At 43.4% G+C, this 19,107-nt stretch overlaps 1 protein-coding gene across 1 annotated transcript in view; it reads left to right on the forward strand.

Moving 5' to 3' along the window:
* The window catches only part of LOC124720404, a 120,125-nt gene that overhangs the window by 80,534 nt on the left and 20,484 nt on the right, over positions 1-19,107 (forward strand). The window contains exon 5 of the mRNA XM_047245741.1: positions 13,734-13,760. The gene's annotated coding sequence lies outside the window, so the exon portion shown is untranslated. The remainder of the gene's footprint in view (positions 1-13,733; positions 13,761-19,107) is intronic.

Raw genomic sequence — 19,107 nt, forward strand, 5'->3', positions numbered from 1 at the left:
CATGTACAATACTGAGATCGGTCTCTACACAAATATCAAGATAAATTATTTCCATTTTTTTTGTTATGATAGCTACAGATAAATAACTATAAAATTAAAATTACAGTGTCTGAAATGACAGACCATCAATGTATCGTTATGTAAATTTATTATAAAATAGAAGGTCATGGGGAAAAGTTAGGCATAGGATTTTTGTAAGAATTGTGCAGATGACGGGGATTGTGGCAATCCAGAGGCCAGCTGGAGGTCATCGGCTACCTGCAGGAGGAGAGCGTCGGCGCGCTACCTGACGTGAGGTGCGCGAGGGCGTCCGGTCCTACAAGCTGACAGTCACCGGGCCGTGTACCTGAGGGATTAGGGAGGATCCTCGCCGGGCCACAAGCGAAAGTGAGGCTGGCCGTTGACACTGACACGCGACCCACACGAGGCAGCCGTTTGGAGGGATTCCCTGCGGCAGACCACGTAGTCGTGAGTACACGAAGAAGATCACATATGGTGTCATAACCGGCGTCTCATGTGCCTCAGGACAGAAAGGGACGCTATATACTCACCTGTTTGGGTTTTTACAACTCACTAGCATTGGCCGATCTGCTTACACAAAGCAGTATCGTGCCACACTAACAAATGTATGGTCTCATTTCTAACTTCTCCTCTCTATTAGAGAGCAGTTTTTAGCAATCGTCGCTCCTAGTTCGATCCTGTATGGATGACCTCACACACTTGTGGAGTCACTCCACGTGCCATCATCCCTCGTCGAACTGCAATATTGGGAAACGTAAAGTACTGCCCAGCGAGAGAAGAGACCTAGACTAGTGATGTATCCCAACAAGTAGACATCAGAGACAATTAATCGACGTGAGGAGGGCCTATCACTGTGTCTTCCTACCGTACTGCCGTGATCATATGCGTGGGTCTGACTACAATCTCAACAGCGTACTGCAGACGCTCCAGCACTCCCTATTGCTGTTGCAACAACGTAGCAACAACACCCGACGTTTAGCCATATGTGATGTCAGTACTGTGTCCCCATCCCAAAAGCCGCCCTCCAATGCTCAAGACATGGAACCACGTGCATCAATGCATGTGACTCAACATACCAACCCCCTCAGAGAAACTAATGAATTTGTGAAGTGCTTCGAACATTTCTAACAATGTGATTTAGTGCCTCATTCTCAGCACGGTCGTGAACAGTGTGCAATGTGCACGCACAACTTAATGTCCCATGAACCTTGTTTTTTTTTAATTTCTTTCTCTAGTGTTGTTTTTGTAATGTATGTGATACCTTGTATGTGTTTGTTTTACACTGTAATTCTTATTACAAATTACTGTATTGTTCTCCACACCATTTTTTTTATCTTGTATTTATTGTTGAGTGTATGGAAACAGTGTGCCTGAAGTCCCCATAAACTGAAGCAGATACCACCACTGTCATTGTGAATGGACCATCAGTTCAGGGAACATTTTGTAAAGGTTATTCTTGCTGCAGGGAGACAGAATGAATCGGAGGTCGTAATTAGATTCTGAAAGCTCACAAAGAGATTGTTAACTTAAATAGTATCATGTGTGAGTGAGTTCAGGTTAGTTTAATGATTAAAATTGTTGTAACATCTTGGGCATTTAATTCCGGAGCACTCCAACTCTGATTGTAAAGAATAAATTGCTCCATATTTGGCTCACATGCCCGGGCCATATTTAGAGAGTGAATGTCTGTGTGAATCGGTGTTTGGAAGGGGCTCCCTGGGTATGGATGTGTGATGTGAGTGTTAGTGTTCCATATTAAGAAGGTGAAGTTGGCTACATCATAAATAATCCTCCCTCTATGAGCTGCATTTTTCAGTTGCAGTTATTTTCTTTATAGAGTGCGGCATGTGCAGCCAGTTTGCGAGATTGTTCTTGGGCGATTACTCACTACCTTGCTCCTAAGTGAGCCAACCGCTCACCAATTACAATCTAAAATGGCGTAGGGGCTATGAGAGGTGGCATGAGCCCCCTCTCATATTTCTATCTTACGATTCTCCTCTCTAATTGCATGCGGTGGAAAGTTGCTATTCCTTCACACGCGGACTTCCCACGCAGCGTCTCTCGTCACCCGGGTGGTCCGGTGACAGGCTGGCTCTGCTGATCTGGAAAGCTTTAAGCCGACGGGTGTGAGGAAGTCGAGTGAATGCTTTGCAGACACCGACATTGTCAAGAGGCACGCCCGCAGAGCTTGAAGTAGTGGCTGGGATAGAGGTTCCGTTACTTCGCAGAAACTTAGCGAAAACACTTTCTGGCGGGCTACCAGCGAGGCGTGGGAATGACTTGTGTACCCAGGCAGCTGTGGTGGGAAAATTCCCGCACTTTCTGCAAAATAGTAACTGTGATTGGCTTGCTCAGGGCATAGCTCCGTGACGTAGCAAGATCGGCGCAGAAATTGGCGCCAAGAATCTCCATTGGTGGAATGGTAGCGTTCCAGCAATGGAGTGGAATTTCCGCCGGTTTTCGAGTTGCTGATTGGAACGTTTAACCACGGCCACTGTCGTGGGGGCGGGAATGTTCTGTGTTCGGTTTTTGTACGGGTGCTCTTGTGGGTAGTCGGCTCTCGCCTTTCGGTCGAGGACGTCGAAGCAACCAGCCAACGGCTCCGGTACGGCAGATCGTGTCCTGGGAGTCAAGAAGTCGGTTTGGTAATGTATGTCCGCAGCACCGGCAGATAGGGATTTTCCTAGGTGACAATCAGAGCTCAGCAGAGTGCGCCTGTTCGTCTTTTTTTTTTAACTTTGTTCTGTCTTGGGTAGCAGCAATTAATGTTGGGTTGGCTATGTGTTTTCTCTAAGAATTGAGTTGCTAGGAATTGGCTGCACATATCACTTCGTCATAATCCTCACAATCTAGTTTAGGGACAACTTCACATTCACAGCGTTTGTTTAAGTATCCAATTAGAGCCAATTTGATGTATTGTTAATGTTTCATGTGTTGTTGTTTATTATTTTGTGTTTAGTCTTAATAAATCATATTGTTATTTTGGACAGAACTTTCATTCTGTTAACAGGTAGAGCAACCCCATCATTCCTCACTATGTTAATGAAACCTTCGTTTAATTAACTTATTTATCAAATTAAATTATTGCAGGTGCCAAACTCTCTTCTACTCCACCGGCAGGGTTGATTAGTCAGTTCGCGTATTTTTTTTATCCTTGTGCAACAGCAAAAGTTGGAGTTAGAATAGGGGGGGCTTAGAGCATCATGTACATATGTAAATTCTCTAAGAATTGAGTGTTAAAAACACTGCTAGCCCCGGCACCTCGCAAGGTTAGAGGTTTTAAAAACGGAAATGGATAGGTTGAAGTTCAATATATTGAGACTTAGCGAAGCTCGGTGTCAAGAGAAACAGGATGAATGCAGGGTTATAAATACAAAGTCACAAAGGGATAATGCAAGAGTGGGTGTAATAATGAATAAGCAAATAGGAATGCAGGTAATCTACGTGAAACAGCATAGTGAACGCATTGACGTAGCCAAGATAGGCACTAAGTTCACACCTACAATAGTTGTACAAGTTTATATGCTAACTAGCTCTGGAGATAATGGAGAGACTGCAGAAATGTATGATGAGATAAAAGAAATTATTCAGCTAGTTAAAGGAAACGATAATTTAATTGTCATGGAAGACTGCAGTTTGGTGGTAGGAAAAGGAAGAAAAGCAAAAATTTAATTTCGACTCAGGGAAAGAAATGAAAGAGCAAGCCGTCTGGTGGAATTTTGCACAGAGGATAATTTAATCATTGTTAACAATGGAAATTTATAGTAAGGTCTTATGGGACCAAACTTCTGAGGTCATCGGTCTCTAGGCTTACACACTACTTAATCTAACTAAAACTAATTTACGCTAAGGACAACACACACCCATGCCCGAGGGAGGACTCGAATCTCCGACGGGGGGAGCGGCGCGGACCGTGACAAGGCGCCCTAGACCGCTCAGCTACCCCACGCGACCATCGCTAACACCTTGTTTGAGAATCATCAAAGTAGCGCGTATATATGGAAGACTCCTGGAGACACTGGAAGGTTTCAGATTCATTACATAATGGCAAGAAAGGGATTTCAGAACCAGATTTTGAACTTTAAGACATTTACGCGGTTAGATTGGACTCTGACCACAATTTATTGGTAGCGAACTGTAAATTAAACCTGAAGAAACTGCAAAAAAGTAGGAAATTAAGGAGAAGGAACATGAATAAGTTGAAAAAACTAGAGGTTGCTGATAGTTTTAGACGAAGTATTACGCAGCGGTTGAGTAGAGCAGGGAAAAGGAATACAGTAGAAGACAAATGGATAGCTATAAGAGATGAAATAGAGAAGGCAGCAGAGTGTCAAATAGGTCGAAAGGCAAGGCATAATAGAGATACTGAATTCAATTGACGAAAGTAGAAAATATAAAAATGCAGCAAATAAAGCAAGCGAAGGGGAATACAAACTTCTCTCAAAATGAGTTGGACAGGAAGTGTTAAATGGCTGAGCAAGAATGGGTAGAGGACAATTGTAGGAATGTTTCACTAGGGGATAATGGATTCCGCCTACAGGAAATTTAAAAAGACTTTTTGAGAAAAGGGCAGCAACTGTATGAATATCAAGAGCTCAGATGTAAAACCAGTCCTAGCCAAGGAAGGGAAAGCTGAAAGGTAAAAGGAGTATATAGAGGGTCTGTATAAGGGAGACGAGCGGAAATATTATAGCCAAGAAATTCAGAACCCAGGATATAGCAAGGAAAATCGTCGTGTCAGTGTTTTGGGACAGGAAAAGAGTTTCGCCCGTTGATTTTTTGGAATTAGGTGGGACCATAAATGCTGCAAGATACTGTGGGATCATGAAGAAACTTCGCAGAGCCATACAAAACAGACGTGCTGACAACGAGACTCTGTCTCCTTGATGAGAGCGCGCGTTCGCACACCGCTCATTCAACGCAAGAGTAGCTGACTTTGTTTGGTTGGGATGTTTTAAGCCAACTCTGTCACAGCCCCGATCTCACACCTAGTGACTATCATCTGTTCACTAAACTGATGGTCCAAATGGCTCTAAGCAGTGTGGGACTTAACATCTGAGGTCATCAGTCCCCTGGACTTAGAACTACTTAAACTTAACTAACCTCAGGACATCACACACATCCATGCCTGAGGTAGGATTCGAACCTTCGACCGTAGCAGCAGCGCGGTTCCAGACTGAAGTGCATAGAACCGCTCGGTCACACTGGTCAGCCAATAAATTGAAGAAAAACCTTATTGGAAACACATTTCCAACGACTACGAGGTGAAAATCGAAGTGAAGAACTGACTGAAAAAAGCGGTGGGAGACGTCTATGACACACGAATCAAAAAACTCGTCCTACTTATGACGAAATGTGTAAAGATACATGGTGATTGCTTGGAAAAATAATGCAACACCTGTACTACAATGCATCTAAATTTTATTATGATAAATTAAATTTTTTGCACCTCAAAAAATTTTTGTAACCTTAGTTTCTGGATTAGCCTCGTACATGGATACAGATGCTTCACTAACGTAATGCTGCCCAAAAACCTTTCTCCAGTAGCAAATAAAATGATAGATACTACGGAATCATTCCATGACACGCTGTAACACGCCCATGTACGCAAGATAATACAATTTGTTTCATCGTATGGCAAGTCGCGTAAGGGATTCATTTGCTTCCAGGGTCTGTAGCAGGAACACTGAAATTCTTCTGTGATGTGGCCTTTCCACACAGCGTATGGATTTCGACAACGATCGCCCATTAGCGAGCGACGGAGGTGGTTTGTTGCAGAGGTAGCAGACTCCTTCGGCAGTGCAGAGAGTAGGGGGAAGGCCCTGATTGTACATGTGATGACGTTACACAATACCAAAGAAATAATTTATTAATGTTTCTGAGGACAGTTTCCAGTGAAAGACCTGTCAGATAATTATTAAAAGTTTTTTGTGCCAAAGTGGCTTCAGGTCACAGCTATGCTGGTGGTAAAAGGAGGATTCTACATGGACGAGAGGTCCTCACAGATTTCGATTTTGTGCACACTTGTAGCAGATGGAGTTCAGTGCACGCACATAAATTTTCTAAGACAGTACGACAAAGAACTCTGAAATATCAAAAAAAAAAAAAAAAGGCTCAAATGGCTCTGAGCACTATGGGACTTAACATCTATGGTCATCAGTCCCCTAGAACTTAGAACTACTTAAACCTAACTAACCTAAGGACATCACACAACACCCAGTCATCACGAAGCAGAGAAAATCCCTGACCCCGCCGGGAATCTAACCCGGGAACCCGGGCGTGGGAAGCGAGAACGCTGAAATATCACCTTTCAAAATTAGCAGATCTCCAAGTGCAGTTAAAAACAATTTTCATTATTTCGACGAATTCGTCGGTTTCTCAGCACGTTAGTACGTTCGATGGTTCGAATCTCGCTAGTAAGATAAATACAGGGTGACACAGAATAACGGGAAAGTTTGAAATGAGTAGTGGCAGCCATGCACACGTGGCAGCACTGCGGATTCGTGACAGACAGGAAGTAAACAGTTCGCCATTTCACTAATCGTGCGTCAGTGGAACGGACAATAGCGTGCGTTAGCCATAAAAATGTTTTACAAAAACAATGCTAGTTTGCTAGCGGCACAGAGGCAGTTTCGAAGTTTTTGTAATTTAGGATGTCATGATGTCGTTCCGTCGAAAGACGCGATAAAATGTTGGATTAATAACTTTGAAGACACTGGATCTGCCCTCAAAAAGAAACCAACAGGACGACCAAGAAGTGTGCGTTCTCCAGCGAACACTGATGTTGAACGCCAGTCTGTCTTACGGAGCCCACGGCGTCAATTCGTAAGCAAATAGCAGCGATTGGAGTGTCCCGGGAGAGTGTTCGCAGAGTCCTTCATCTTGATTTAAAATTTCATCCGTGCAAACTACAGATGGTGCAACAATTTAAGGATCACGATTTCCGATTACGATTAGGATTCTGTCAACAAATAGTAACAAAAATAAACAATGACGATGAATTTCTAAAAAAAAGTTGTGGACGTCAGATGAGGCACAAGTAATGTGAACGAACGGAGCTACCGCTACTGGGGAAACACAAATCCTAATGACGTTCATGAGCGCCCTTCACACGCCACTAAAGTGACTGTATGGCGTGGTGTTTCATCACGTGGGATTATCGGACCGCATTGTCTCGCAAATGAACAACGAAACACAATAACTGTCAACGCCGATCGGTTCGCGGAGATGTTACGAACTTTCGTTACTCCTGCAGTGAACAACTTTGCAAACGTTCAAGAAGCCTGGTTTCAACGTGACGAAGCGACATTACACACTACACGGCAATCAGTGGCATACGTGCGAGAATTGTTTGGCTCCCGTGTGATCTCACGATTCGTTAACATACCCGGGCCTCCTAGATCGCCAGATCTATCCGTTTGTGATTTTTTCTCGTGGAGCTACCTCAAGAGCAAAGTCTACACGACTCGACCAAGAGCCCTGGACGAGTTAAAACAGAGAATTTGGGATGCAATCCACAGTACCCCAGCTGAGATGTTGCAGCGGTCAATGAGGAATCTCAACAGCAGGTTTCACGAATGTATTCGTACAGGAGGACGCCATCTAAAGGACGTAATTTTTGAAAAATGATAAATGCCATCAAAGTTTCCTAAATGGCAAAGTTGGGAGGTTTCAGTTACGATGAATGCAATTTATTTCCTTCTTCACTTCTAGTTGTGGAAATGTTCCCGTTTTTCTGCGTCACCCTGTATCTTTTGATTTTTTAAAAAACTTCTATATTTATTAACAAAGTGTAATCTTAATTGACAGATATGGAACGATAGTGTTTAATAAGAATAACATCTTGGTTATTCGTTGCTACTGACAGTAAATTGAAATATGGCATACGAAGTCGATACATCAGATAGATAATGAGAAAGTATCATTTTCACAGACTCACTAGTGTTATTGAAATATGTAATTTTTTCATTGAATAAAATACGTTTTGGCATATTCCTAAGAAGTTTAAATTTATTTTTAGACATCTAGTAACCGTCAATAAAAGGATGCCACTTTTATTTCTTACTTAACGTTGTTGATAAATATTACATTCAAAAAAGTATGCTACTGGCTAGATTCCACTTTCGTGTTCATGATTGAAAATCCGACTATGCTACAAGCTGAGTTAGTCAAATGCTGTTTCGGTAACAACACTCGGACGTCTTGTTTCCTTCGAAGCCAATTTTGTTTTGTTTGTTTGACAACTGCGTGGTGGCACCTCAGCAAATTTACGTCCAGACACTGAACTTGAAGCCCTGTGGGTACGAAAGGAGTGGTAGAGGGCAGGGCGCTCTGTAGTGTCGCGTTGTGAGCGTCTCCGTGCAGAGTGAGTGAGTGCTGCAGGCAGCTCGAGGGCCTCAGTGGGCAGAGAGGTGGGCACACGTCGTGCAAACTGCTTATGTCTCTGCGTCAGAATTGGTAACGTGAACATCCAAACGAATAAACCATATTGCCCTTAATTGTATTTTTTTCCCGTGTGGCTACATGGAGTATTCAGTGTACAAAACTCAAGCAGAGTCAGGGGAGCAACTTTCACGCCTCACAAGGCGTGCACTGAGAAGAGTGGCTGTCATTTTGCACTGTCAGTATTAGCCTTGACTGCTAAAGTAAATAAGACAAAACCAAGTATTCATTGCTGAGCGTTAGTTCTAGATCGCATAGTGCTAATTTTGGTACTCTCTACCATCTGATGTTTTTGACCATAAAGGCCTTCAAAAACATCTACAACCTGTATGAGTGGTGTCTTTTCTTCCCGACATGTCCGAAAGAACAGGCACCACTTGTACAGATATACAGCGATAAGCCGAAACGTTACGACGACTGCCCACCGCGTCGCCGGACGCCGCCTGCTCGCGCTGCGGGCACGTCACGCAGTGATGAAAGTGCGTAAGTGGAGCAGCCACGGGCGGCGGAGATACGGGCTGCACATGGCGAAATCCACCGAGATAAGCGACTTCGACAAATGGAAGATTATTATTACGCAGAACTTGTGAACGAGTACCTCTAAAACGGCGGAGACGGTCGACTGTTCACGTGCTACTGTCGTGAGCATCTGTGGGAAGGGGTTCGACTGTGAAACTACTATTAGGCGCTGAATGGTTAGACGTCCACTATTCTTCACAGGACGTTGGGCTCGGAGGCTTCTCTGCTATGTGAAGCAGCACGGATGGTGATCTGTGGCACCTCTGCCGAAAGAGCACAGTGCAGGTGCCCGCACAAGTGTTCCGGAGCACACCTCTCACCGTGCATTGCTCAACACGGAGCTCCGCAGCTCACCACCCCCACGTGTTCACATGTTGAGGCAACGACATCGTCAGTTACGGTTGCAGTGGGCACAGGACCATCGGGATACGACCGTCGATCAATGGAAAAGTGTCGGCTCTTCGGGTGAACCACATTTTTGCTACACAACGTCGATGGTCGTCATCGAGGTGAACGGCGGCTTCAGACGTGCAGCGACCCACTGACACTGGCTGGTGGGAGCAGTATTATGGTGTGGGAGGCATTCTCCTGCACTTGCGTGGCACCTGTGGTAGTAACCGGAGACAAAATTCAAATGGCTCTGAGCACTATGGGACTCAACATCTTAGGTCATAAGTCCCCTAGAACTTAGAACTACTTAAACCTAACTAACCTAAGGACATCACACACACGCCCATGCCCGAGGCAGGATTCGAATCTGCGACCGTAGCAGTCCCGCGGTTCCGGACTGCAGCGCCAGAACCGCTAGACCACCGCGGCCGGCAATCGGAGACACATTGACAGTTGCGTACCGCCTGCATCCCTTCATGCTCGGCGTCTTCTCCGACGGCGATGTCATCTTTCAGCAGTATAATGGTCCGTGTATCGGAGCGAGAACCGTGCTACAGTGGTTTGAGGAGCAATATAGTGAACTCACGGTGATGTCTCGGCGACGAAATGCGTCTGATGTAAATCCTACGGTACCCACCTGAGTCGCTATCTGGTGCTATCACTGCGTAAGCAAATCAGCGTCCCGTTATTTACGCGAAGTACATGAGCTGTGCAAACAAACCGTCGGGGCCACGCGGTTTAGCCGTGCGGTCTCAGGCGCCTTGCCACGGTTCGCATGGCTGCCCGCATCGGAGGTTCGAGTCCTCTCTTGGGCATGAGTGCGTATGTTTTCCTTAGCATAAGTTAGTTTAAGTGAGATTAAGTACTGTGTAAGCCTAGGGACCGATGACCTCAGCGTTTGGTCCCATAGAACTTACCACTAATTTCCGAATTTTCAAACCGTCGGAACCCTGTTACGCGAAATCAGTGCAGTATTTCGTTCAAAAGACGGACACACAGGCTATGAAGCAGGAGGTCATAATCTTTTGGCTCAGCAGTCAGAACTAACATCGTCATTCAGTGCAGGGACTTTGTGCGATGCGGTGAGCGAAAAGGGGGAAGAGGGCTAGGGCACACAACTTTGGTAGTGTGAGGCGAATGATGGTTCAAACGGCTCTGAGCACTATGGGACTTAACATCTGAGGTCCTCAGTCCCCTAGACTTAGAACTACTTAAACCTAACTAACCTAAGTACATCTCTAGGCGCTTCAGTCTGGAATCGCGTGACCGCTACGGTCGCGGGTTCGAATCCTGCCTCGGGCATGGATGTGTGTGATATCCTTAGGTTAGTTAGGTTTAAGTAGTTCTAAGTCCTAGGGGACTGATGACCACAGATGTTAAGTCCCATAGTGCTCAGAGCCATTTTTGAAGCTAAGGACATCACACACATCCCGGCCCGAGGCAGGCCTCGAACCTGCGTCCGTAGCAGCAGCGCGGTTCCGGACTGAAGCGCCTAGAACCACTCGGCCACTATGGCCGGCTGTGCGGCGAATAGGAATATGGATGTAGCATGGGTAGCACACTTGTGTAGTCTGCGCAGTTGTGTCTAACTGCTATGTCAAGGTAGCGTAGTTAGTTTACGGATCTTCCTGCCAAACAGAAGACCCGGTATAGAACCCCAGCGTTGATAGAAATTTTCATTTGTCACCTATGAATTTTTTCGTTGCTCGAATGCGGCAGAGGTCAGGATTTCTTCTTTCTCAACATTTCCTCTGTAACGAGTATATAATATGTGTATTGAGTGACACTGTTTGTATGGGTGTTCAGAAAGTAACTGTGTGGTCACTATGTACAGTATGTTGAGAATGACATCGACGGGTGACTATACAAGGCTCAACCCGCCTAATTTTATTGGGAATCCCTTTCTGTCCACCTGGCTATGGTATGCTTCTCATGTATGAAGCTATTTCAATATTTAAATCTCCAATCAAGCATTGGCGTTTGCGGTACACTACATGCTATTCCCCAAAGAAAAAAGTCTGTTAGCGTAAACTCCGAGGGGCTAGGCTGCCATAGGTTCTTTGAGATGAAAATTTCTCCAAAAAACTCTTCCATAAGACGCATAGTGTGTTGTAAGCTCTGTTAGCAGTAGCGTCATCTTGTTGAAACACTGAGTAGTTGGTTTCGTCTTCCCTCAGATGGGCGATACAATCCTGGATCATTAAACAACAACGTTTACTGTTCACGGTTTCGTGAAACAATAAACGTCAGACGATGAGCCGTATAATATGCTAACCAGGTCCTATTATAAAACTGCATCTTCCACAAAAGTAGCGAAACCTTACTTAGCTTCCGAGAGCTAGTATTCAGTATGACCACAGCACTCTATTATCTGATGGCATCTGACGTTACAAAGGATTCTAAGTATCGTAGGTTTTGATATTCAACACCTGTAGCAGGTGCCTACGAATATCTGACCCTAAATTTCAACATAAGTTATTGCTGGACTCCTTTGGATCCAGTGGGTACTTCTCTCTGTTTCATTTTTTTCCCAACCCGTCACAATCCTCTATCTTTTTAAAAGTTATTCTTTTTTCTCCTTCTCACAATGGAATTTACAGAACGCAGATTTCTCCCGGCTGCCCATGCAGTGACCACGCAAGGCGTCCCACATCTGTCCCGCGCTGCAGCTGCTTCCCAGTGTGTACCTGGCTGCATTCTGTCCCTTTCAGCGAAAAAACGTTTTGCGAACCACTTGCCATTCTCGCCGTGCAGTTCTCGACTTTCCACAGCCAGCCAGCAGACCCAGCTTACACAGAAACGTTACACACATCAGTCACAGCATAGACTTGCAATAACAAAGAACTTATTAGATTCCCAATCGCTGGCATTTGTTTCAGTTACATGTACACTTTCATTTATCGCTCGAAAATTGAATTGAATTTGTAGTCTAATCTGATGAATGGGTCATTAATTAGATTACAGAGCAGTTATGGGAGACACTGTTCCATAACACTGCCCCTAAATGTATTGGCAATATACAAGCCATTTGGGTATACTGAGCGCATCCAAAATAGGGCAGCACATGCAAGTCTGGGCTTTTTGAATTTCTCGCGGTCGTAAGTAGGCTTCTTAAATTTCCCATCATTCTAAAATTTGGAGAAGTGAGGTATTTCCATCATCTTGGATATTTCAGTACTTGCTCTGTCTTGGATTTTTTAATTTCCTGCCTTGCCATCTTCGATTCCACTATCTTGGAATGCGATGTCATATACAAATAAGGGGAGCAAACTCTGTGACAGGTTTTGTCCCAGAGTGCTCATTGCATCTCTACTCTAGAATCTATCTTATTCTGAATGCAAGACTTTACTTTATTCGCAGTTAGTGTAAAGTGTACCTTATATATCTTTACATCATTAAATAGTTAATATCTTTAGTAATTAGCCTTGGAATAATTTCATTTTTTAATTTTAGCTATGGAAAATTTTCCTAACGTTCTTCAAAATATTATTTGTTAAATAAGGAACAACCCTTTGCCTTCCTAAGCCACTGACAGATGACAACTATACCTCACAAACACAGATAAAATTATTTGTGACTTATGGCTAAACATCATTACAAATGAAACATAAACTTGTTTCTGTGTTTGTTGCTGCAGTCAGAACAGATGAAAATAGAACAGAATTTACAATTTTAGCCTATTACTTATATAAATGAAACTTAATTTAAGAGAGGGGTAAAAGGAAATTAAGTTTGACCGTTTAAAACTAAGGTATCATCTTGTCTCACATATATTTCTAAATCTCACAGACTTTTTAAATGATATCTTCCAATATTTGGGGTTACTTTGGATGAGTCTGAAGATCTTATATGAATGAAATTCAAGATATGCCTTGTGAGAGCTGAACTCAAAAGAACTAAAACTAAGACAGATTTCACTGTAATGTCCTATAAACTTCAAAGACATTGAAAGTGAATAACTAGTTCTGACTGGCAAAACAGGGAAAGGAACACGCCAGAGTGCTATAGAAAGCTGTTTTGATTGTTCACATAGGCACTGTGCTGAGTGTGTTTTATTGATATAATTTTGTTTTCATTTTATTTGTTGCCATGCAGATTCCTAAGACTGATAAAAATTACGCAATAAGAACATCGTTAATTGAAATGTGTCTGAAATTAAGCTTTTAAACCATCAGTAGAAAGTTTTCTTTTTTGCTTCATGATTTAGATATGTGTCTATTGTGTACAAGCGACTGCCATTGCTGAAAAAACTTAGAACTATACTATTCTCCTGCACTTATCTCATTTACTTTTGTACATTTATATTTATTAAAAACAGACTCTGTTGACTTTATATATTTACACTACTTTTCTTTCTGCAGCTCTGGGATTCAAGCCACCTTTGGGAGGTATGTATCGTCCACATAACCAAACTTTTTGTTATTGTTGCGGATATGTTCTCAGTTGTGCAACAGTGTCTTTACAGCATTATTTATTATGTGAGATGTTATATCAAAATCCAATTTCAATGAGCATGCCATGTAATCAACTGGCATCAAATGGTTCAAATGGCTCTGAGCACTATGGGACTTAACATCTGAGGTCATGAGACCCCTAGGACTTAGAACTACTTAAACCTAACTAACCTAAGGATATCAAACACATCCATGCCCGAGACAGGATTCGAATATGCGGCCGTAGGAGTCGCACAGTTCCAGACTGAAGCGCCTAGAACCGCTCAGCCACCGCGGCCAGCTCAACTGACTTCAAAAGCTTTTATGTATGTCTACTGAATCATTACTTCAGAATGTTTTGGTCCATCGTTTTGTCCTTCTACCTGAGGACTCAATCCAGAACAGTATTCACCCAGGACGCTGGACATGGTGATTGTACAAGAATTATGCTGTAATAAATAATACAAAAGAACTGTTAACATCATGACAATTGCTATTCTGATAAAATTCTCGTTACAAAATGGACAGAATTACCACACATTCTGAAAAGAAGCAAGAGGTTGGCAATTATTAAATTAAATCTTTAATGCTTGTTTTAGTGTTTTATTAGAAAATAGTCACAGATGCGACTCTTGGGCTGAATGTTAGTTTGATACACTTTGAAAGAAGACGAAAAGAGACATTTCTCCCTTCTGTGGAGGAGTTGATGGATTCCTTGATAGAGTAATCCCCCACCCCACTGTGTCCCAGCATTGCCAGCTATTGAACCCAGCAAGGTGGCGCAGTGGATGGCACACTGGACTCGCATTCGGGAGGACGACGTTTCAATCCCGCGCCTGGCCATCCTGATTTAGGTTTGCCGTGATTTCCCTAAATCACTCCAGGCAAATCCCTGGATGGCTTCTTCGAAAGGGTACAGCCGACTTCCTTCCCTAATCCGATGAGACCGATGACCTCTCTGTCTGGTCTCTTCCACCAAACAATCCAACCCAGCTATTGATATTACTTTCTACATAAGACGCAGTTCGGAATTCGCAGGCAACATTTTACATAAGGCTTTTCTGTGACAGTTGCTAGTCTCTATTGAAACTTCAAGTTTCCAGTACACAGTCACAATATGTTTTACATTATTTCCACTCTGTGTGGGCCACCCACTTAGAGGTGCCATGTCCCGAATTATACAGCCCCTCCCACTGGAGTTTCGAGTCCTCCCTCAGCCATGGTTATGTGTGTCGTTATTAACATAGTTTAAGTAGTGTGTAAGTCTAGGGACCTCACCAGTTTGGTCCCATAGGAATTCACACGCATACAGAAACACACACACACACACACACACACACACACACACACACACACATAGCGAGAGAGAGAGAGAGAGAGAGAGAGAGCGAGAGAGAGGGAGAAAGAGACACTATGATGTATTAAATCATGATTTGTAAAGCAGTCAACTAAAAGAGGAAAGGTACAATCAAAGATTTTAAATGGAGCAGCAGGAACTGCAGCCGACTAAAGGTTGGACTGGTAAGGGATGAGACACCGCTCTGAAACTCCTTCAACCTAACAGCTTAGAGTGTAATCTGGACAGTTCAACGAATTTCGGAAATGGCTGGAACTTTCTACGGAGAAAACGCCACCCACAAAGAGCAACGGTGACAAGCCACTCACCTTCCCATTCACGCCTGAGCTTCTGGCTCAACGGTGAGTTCACTGGTTCCAAGGGAATGATACTTTCTCCAACTGCCACTCCCTACAGGCCTCCTTCACCTCTATATACCTGCTGGATTCCAGCCCAGGTACCTGGCAGAACACCACCACCTATCCACAATGTGGCCGCAAGAGAAATGTAGTCCGTATATTTTACGAAACCTTTTCACCTACATGCTTATTGTGAAGAGCCTGTAGAGCACTAAGGGCATTGGATCAGTTTAGAAACATGTTTCCCTTGGATCATCTCATACCATACAGGGCTTTCCAAATATCCTATAACTCAGCATGACAGATTGTGAAAGCATTTGGTAGGCAGACTCTGAGGACACAATCAGAGATAACCATCGAGCACCCAAGGGATCCTCTCTGTCTAGATACATTTCAATAAACAATCTTAAAATTCATATGTTCATGTAAGACGTTAGTAAATATACCTAAAAAATTACGACCTTTAAAATCAGTCAAATTAAGTAATGGCTTCTAAACATAATATGGTGGTGAATTACTGCACCTGTGTTGTAAGGCTTAGTATTCGCCACAACCATTTTTAAAATACAGCTCTTTGTTCGGTTCCCAAATGGTCCCACTGCTCACAGACGATTATCGAAAAGTCACTCTATGAGTGGGAGACAATCAGTATGGTAAGCTGGCAATTAGATTTTACAAGACATTTTGTAAGCTTGTTGCACAGTGAGTAGCTTCTTTGTTTTATTTTTATTTACAACGTGATCCATTACAATATTTGTAATATTCCATGTATGTGTTGTGTGTGTGTTTGTTTTGTGTGATGATGACAGGGGAAAGGAGAGGGTGAAAGCCAGTGCTGGCACATGGCCTGCTCCTCATGATTGGCACAAAGGGAGCCACCAAGCTAAACATCCCCATCCAGCAGACAAACCACCATCAACACTGCTGCATGCCCCCACTTCGTGAGACACTGCAGAGAGCTTTGGTATTCAAACGAGAACACTGGCGTAGAGCCTGGTGACCAGGAGCTTTACGCCACCACCTGTCCTCCCCTCGCCACCCAAATACTGTCAGTAAAAACTTTTTTCCGCCGCCAGAATCCAAACTGCCTTACCACCAGGTCAAGCGCCACTGCACAGGATTGCATTAGCGACCTCAGCCATGGAGATGGGTTACGGCAAGCAGCTGCCATCAGATTAGAAGTGGTGCGTGGCAAGCTTCGGTGAAGAGGCTCTAAATGCACCTGTTTCCAGCCTAATGCCCACCCACTGGACCTCCAAATATGATGGTCTAGAAGGTCTGATCATCGGAGATCCATAATGAAGCTGGGACCAGACAAACTCTCTTTAAAACTGGGGCAGGTCTGCTCGATCTTCTTCCCAAACTCTGTGTGCTGCACGCTTTAAAATTTCAAGGGCTTTGATGGATCGAGAGCAAAAGTTCCTCAGATGTGGCAGGCACTTGAACGCCTGATGAAAATGGATGCCCATATACCTCACCGACGCCTTCATATTTAAAAAGATGTCCCTCAGTTTCAGTTCTGGAAGACGGAAAGGATGACGGGAACTGTTAACAAGCAACACCTGCAGTTTATTTTCTGACAATTACTTGAATCCAGGTCAGTGTGCCCATCTCTCTAGTCATCTGCAGTTGGTGCGTACTTGCTGCAATTGTGAAAGATGTATTGAAAACTGGAAAACTCTCCGCAACTAAAGCGCCCGAACAGTCCATTGAGGTATTGTTAGTTATAGCCATCAGAAACCACGTCACAGTTGAAACATCTCCTTGAGGGATATAGTTTTCTTCCATAAAAGTATTCGATAAAACTTTACTAACTAGATACCTAAAGTAATGTGGGGAGGAGAAACATGTAAGAACATGAAGACGTTCCTGTACGTCCTTTTTGTATAAACATGGGACAACCTGTAGCACTGTCTGGTAGCAGAAGACAACGAAACACAGCTTCAGTAATGGTTTTATGATGAACTTTGATTGCAAATGTCAATGGAAATTCAAATATATTCAGTAGTCAACGCTCTCTTTCCTGTCATTTGAATATCAGACGCACTTTTTATTGGCAGAAGTAAGCAAGAATGCCAGTTAAAAAGGCCAACAATCTTCTAAATCGCCATTTTTTTTTCGTTGATCAATGTCCCTACAGGTTTTCCAGTGGCCGCAACGGTTCCCCCTCCTGTGCCAATTTTTCGCCCCAGAGCAGCAGTTGCGCCCTCCGTCCTCAGTTGTTCTTTCCGTATATTCCAGTCTCTGTCTTGCCCTACGATTTTCACACTCTGTAATTCCTTCAAGCATCATAATAGTTATTCCTTGATTCTTAATACATGAGCCATCATCACGTCTCTTCTTTTTGTAAATGTTTTCCATATAATCTTCTCCGCTCCCCATTCCGTATCTCATCAGTCCTCGTAATTTTCAACATCCTTCTATAGCACCACGTCCAAAATGCTTTGACTCTCTTCTTTCTGGGATTTCCTCGTCTGACACAAAGCTGCAGTCCAAACACACATTTTCAGAAATATCTTTCTCAAAACAAGGAAAATTTTTTTGATAACAATAGACTTTCTCACAAACCACGTTTCTTCCGCACCTCACTATTTTCGCCTTTCTTCGATTTACTCTCTGTCCATTTTCTGTGCTCTGTAGACTGTTCATTCTATTCAGTATGTTCTGCCAATATTCCTTGCTTTCACTGACATGAACAATGTCATCTGCGAGTCTTATCCCTGGTGATCTTTCACTCTGTGGTTTAACCCCACTCCTGGACCGACCTGTCACTGCTTCTGCGATGTACACGTTGAACAAAATTTTCAAATGTTTGTGAATTCCCAAGGGACCAAACTGCTGAGGTCTGGGGTCCCTAGACTTACACATTACTTAAACTAACTTATGCTAAGAACAACACACACACCCATGTCCGAGGGAGGACTCGAATCTCTGGCGGGAGGAGCCTCGCAATCCGTGACATAGCGCCTCAACCCACGCGGCCACTCCGTGCGGCCACATTGAACAGTAAGAATGAAAGAGTTCATCTCTGTCTTATACCTTTCTTAATACGAGCACTTCGTCATTTGTCTTCAGTACTAATTGTTACTTTATGATACTTATACATATGTATATTTCACGTCTTTCCGTAATGCTCACTGTTATTTTCTCAGAAATTCGATAATCCTTCACCATTCGACATTCCCTAACGTTTCTCCTAGGTCTGCAAATCCCATAAAAGAGCCTTAATTTTTCTTAAGTGTTGCTTCTTCAGAACTGCCTTTACCTTTTCTAAAGCAAAACCATCGGTCACGTCCACAACTATTTTTGCACCCTATGCTATTTGTTCCTGAAACTTGCATTCTTGAGCTACTGTACTGATTGTGCAATAGGTCTCGCATTTATTTCCCTTTACTACCTTTGGAATTATACCGATGATATTTTCGAAAGTCTCCACCACAACATGAAACGACGTTTTGTTGCGTTTAATCCCAGCGCATTTAGGAATTGCAAAACTTGAGTATCTATGTCTTTTACCTTATTCAAGTGCAAGTCCTCCATAGCTGTGTCAGACTCTGACAGTAATAATGAACCCCTTATTGACGTATGTTTCTTCTTCCATCTCGTC

The sequence above is a fragment of the Schistocerca piceifrons genome, chromosome 11, assembly GCF_021461385.2.
Source record: "Schistocerca piceifrons isolate TAMUIC-IGC-003096 chromosome 11, iqSchPice1.1, whole genome shotgun sequence".
Classification (NCBI taxonomy): Eukaryota; Metazoa; Arthropoda; class Insecta; order Orthoptera; family Acrididae; genus Schistocerca; species Schistocerca piceifrons.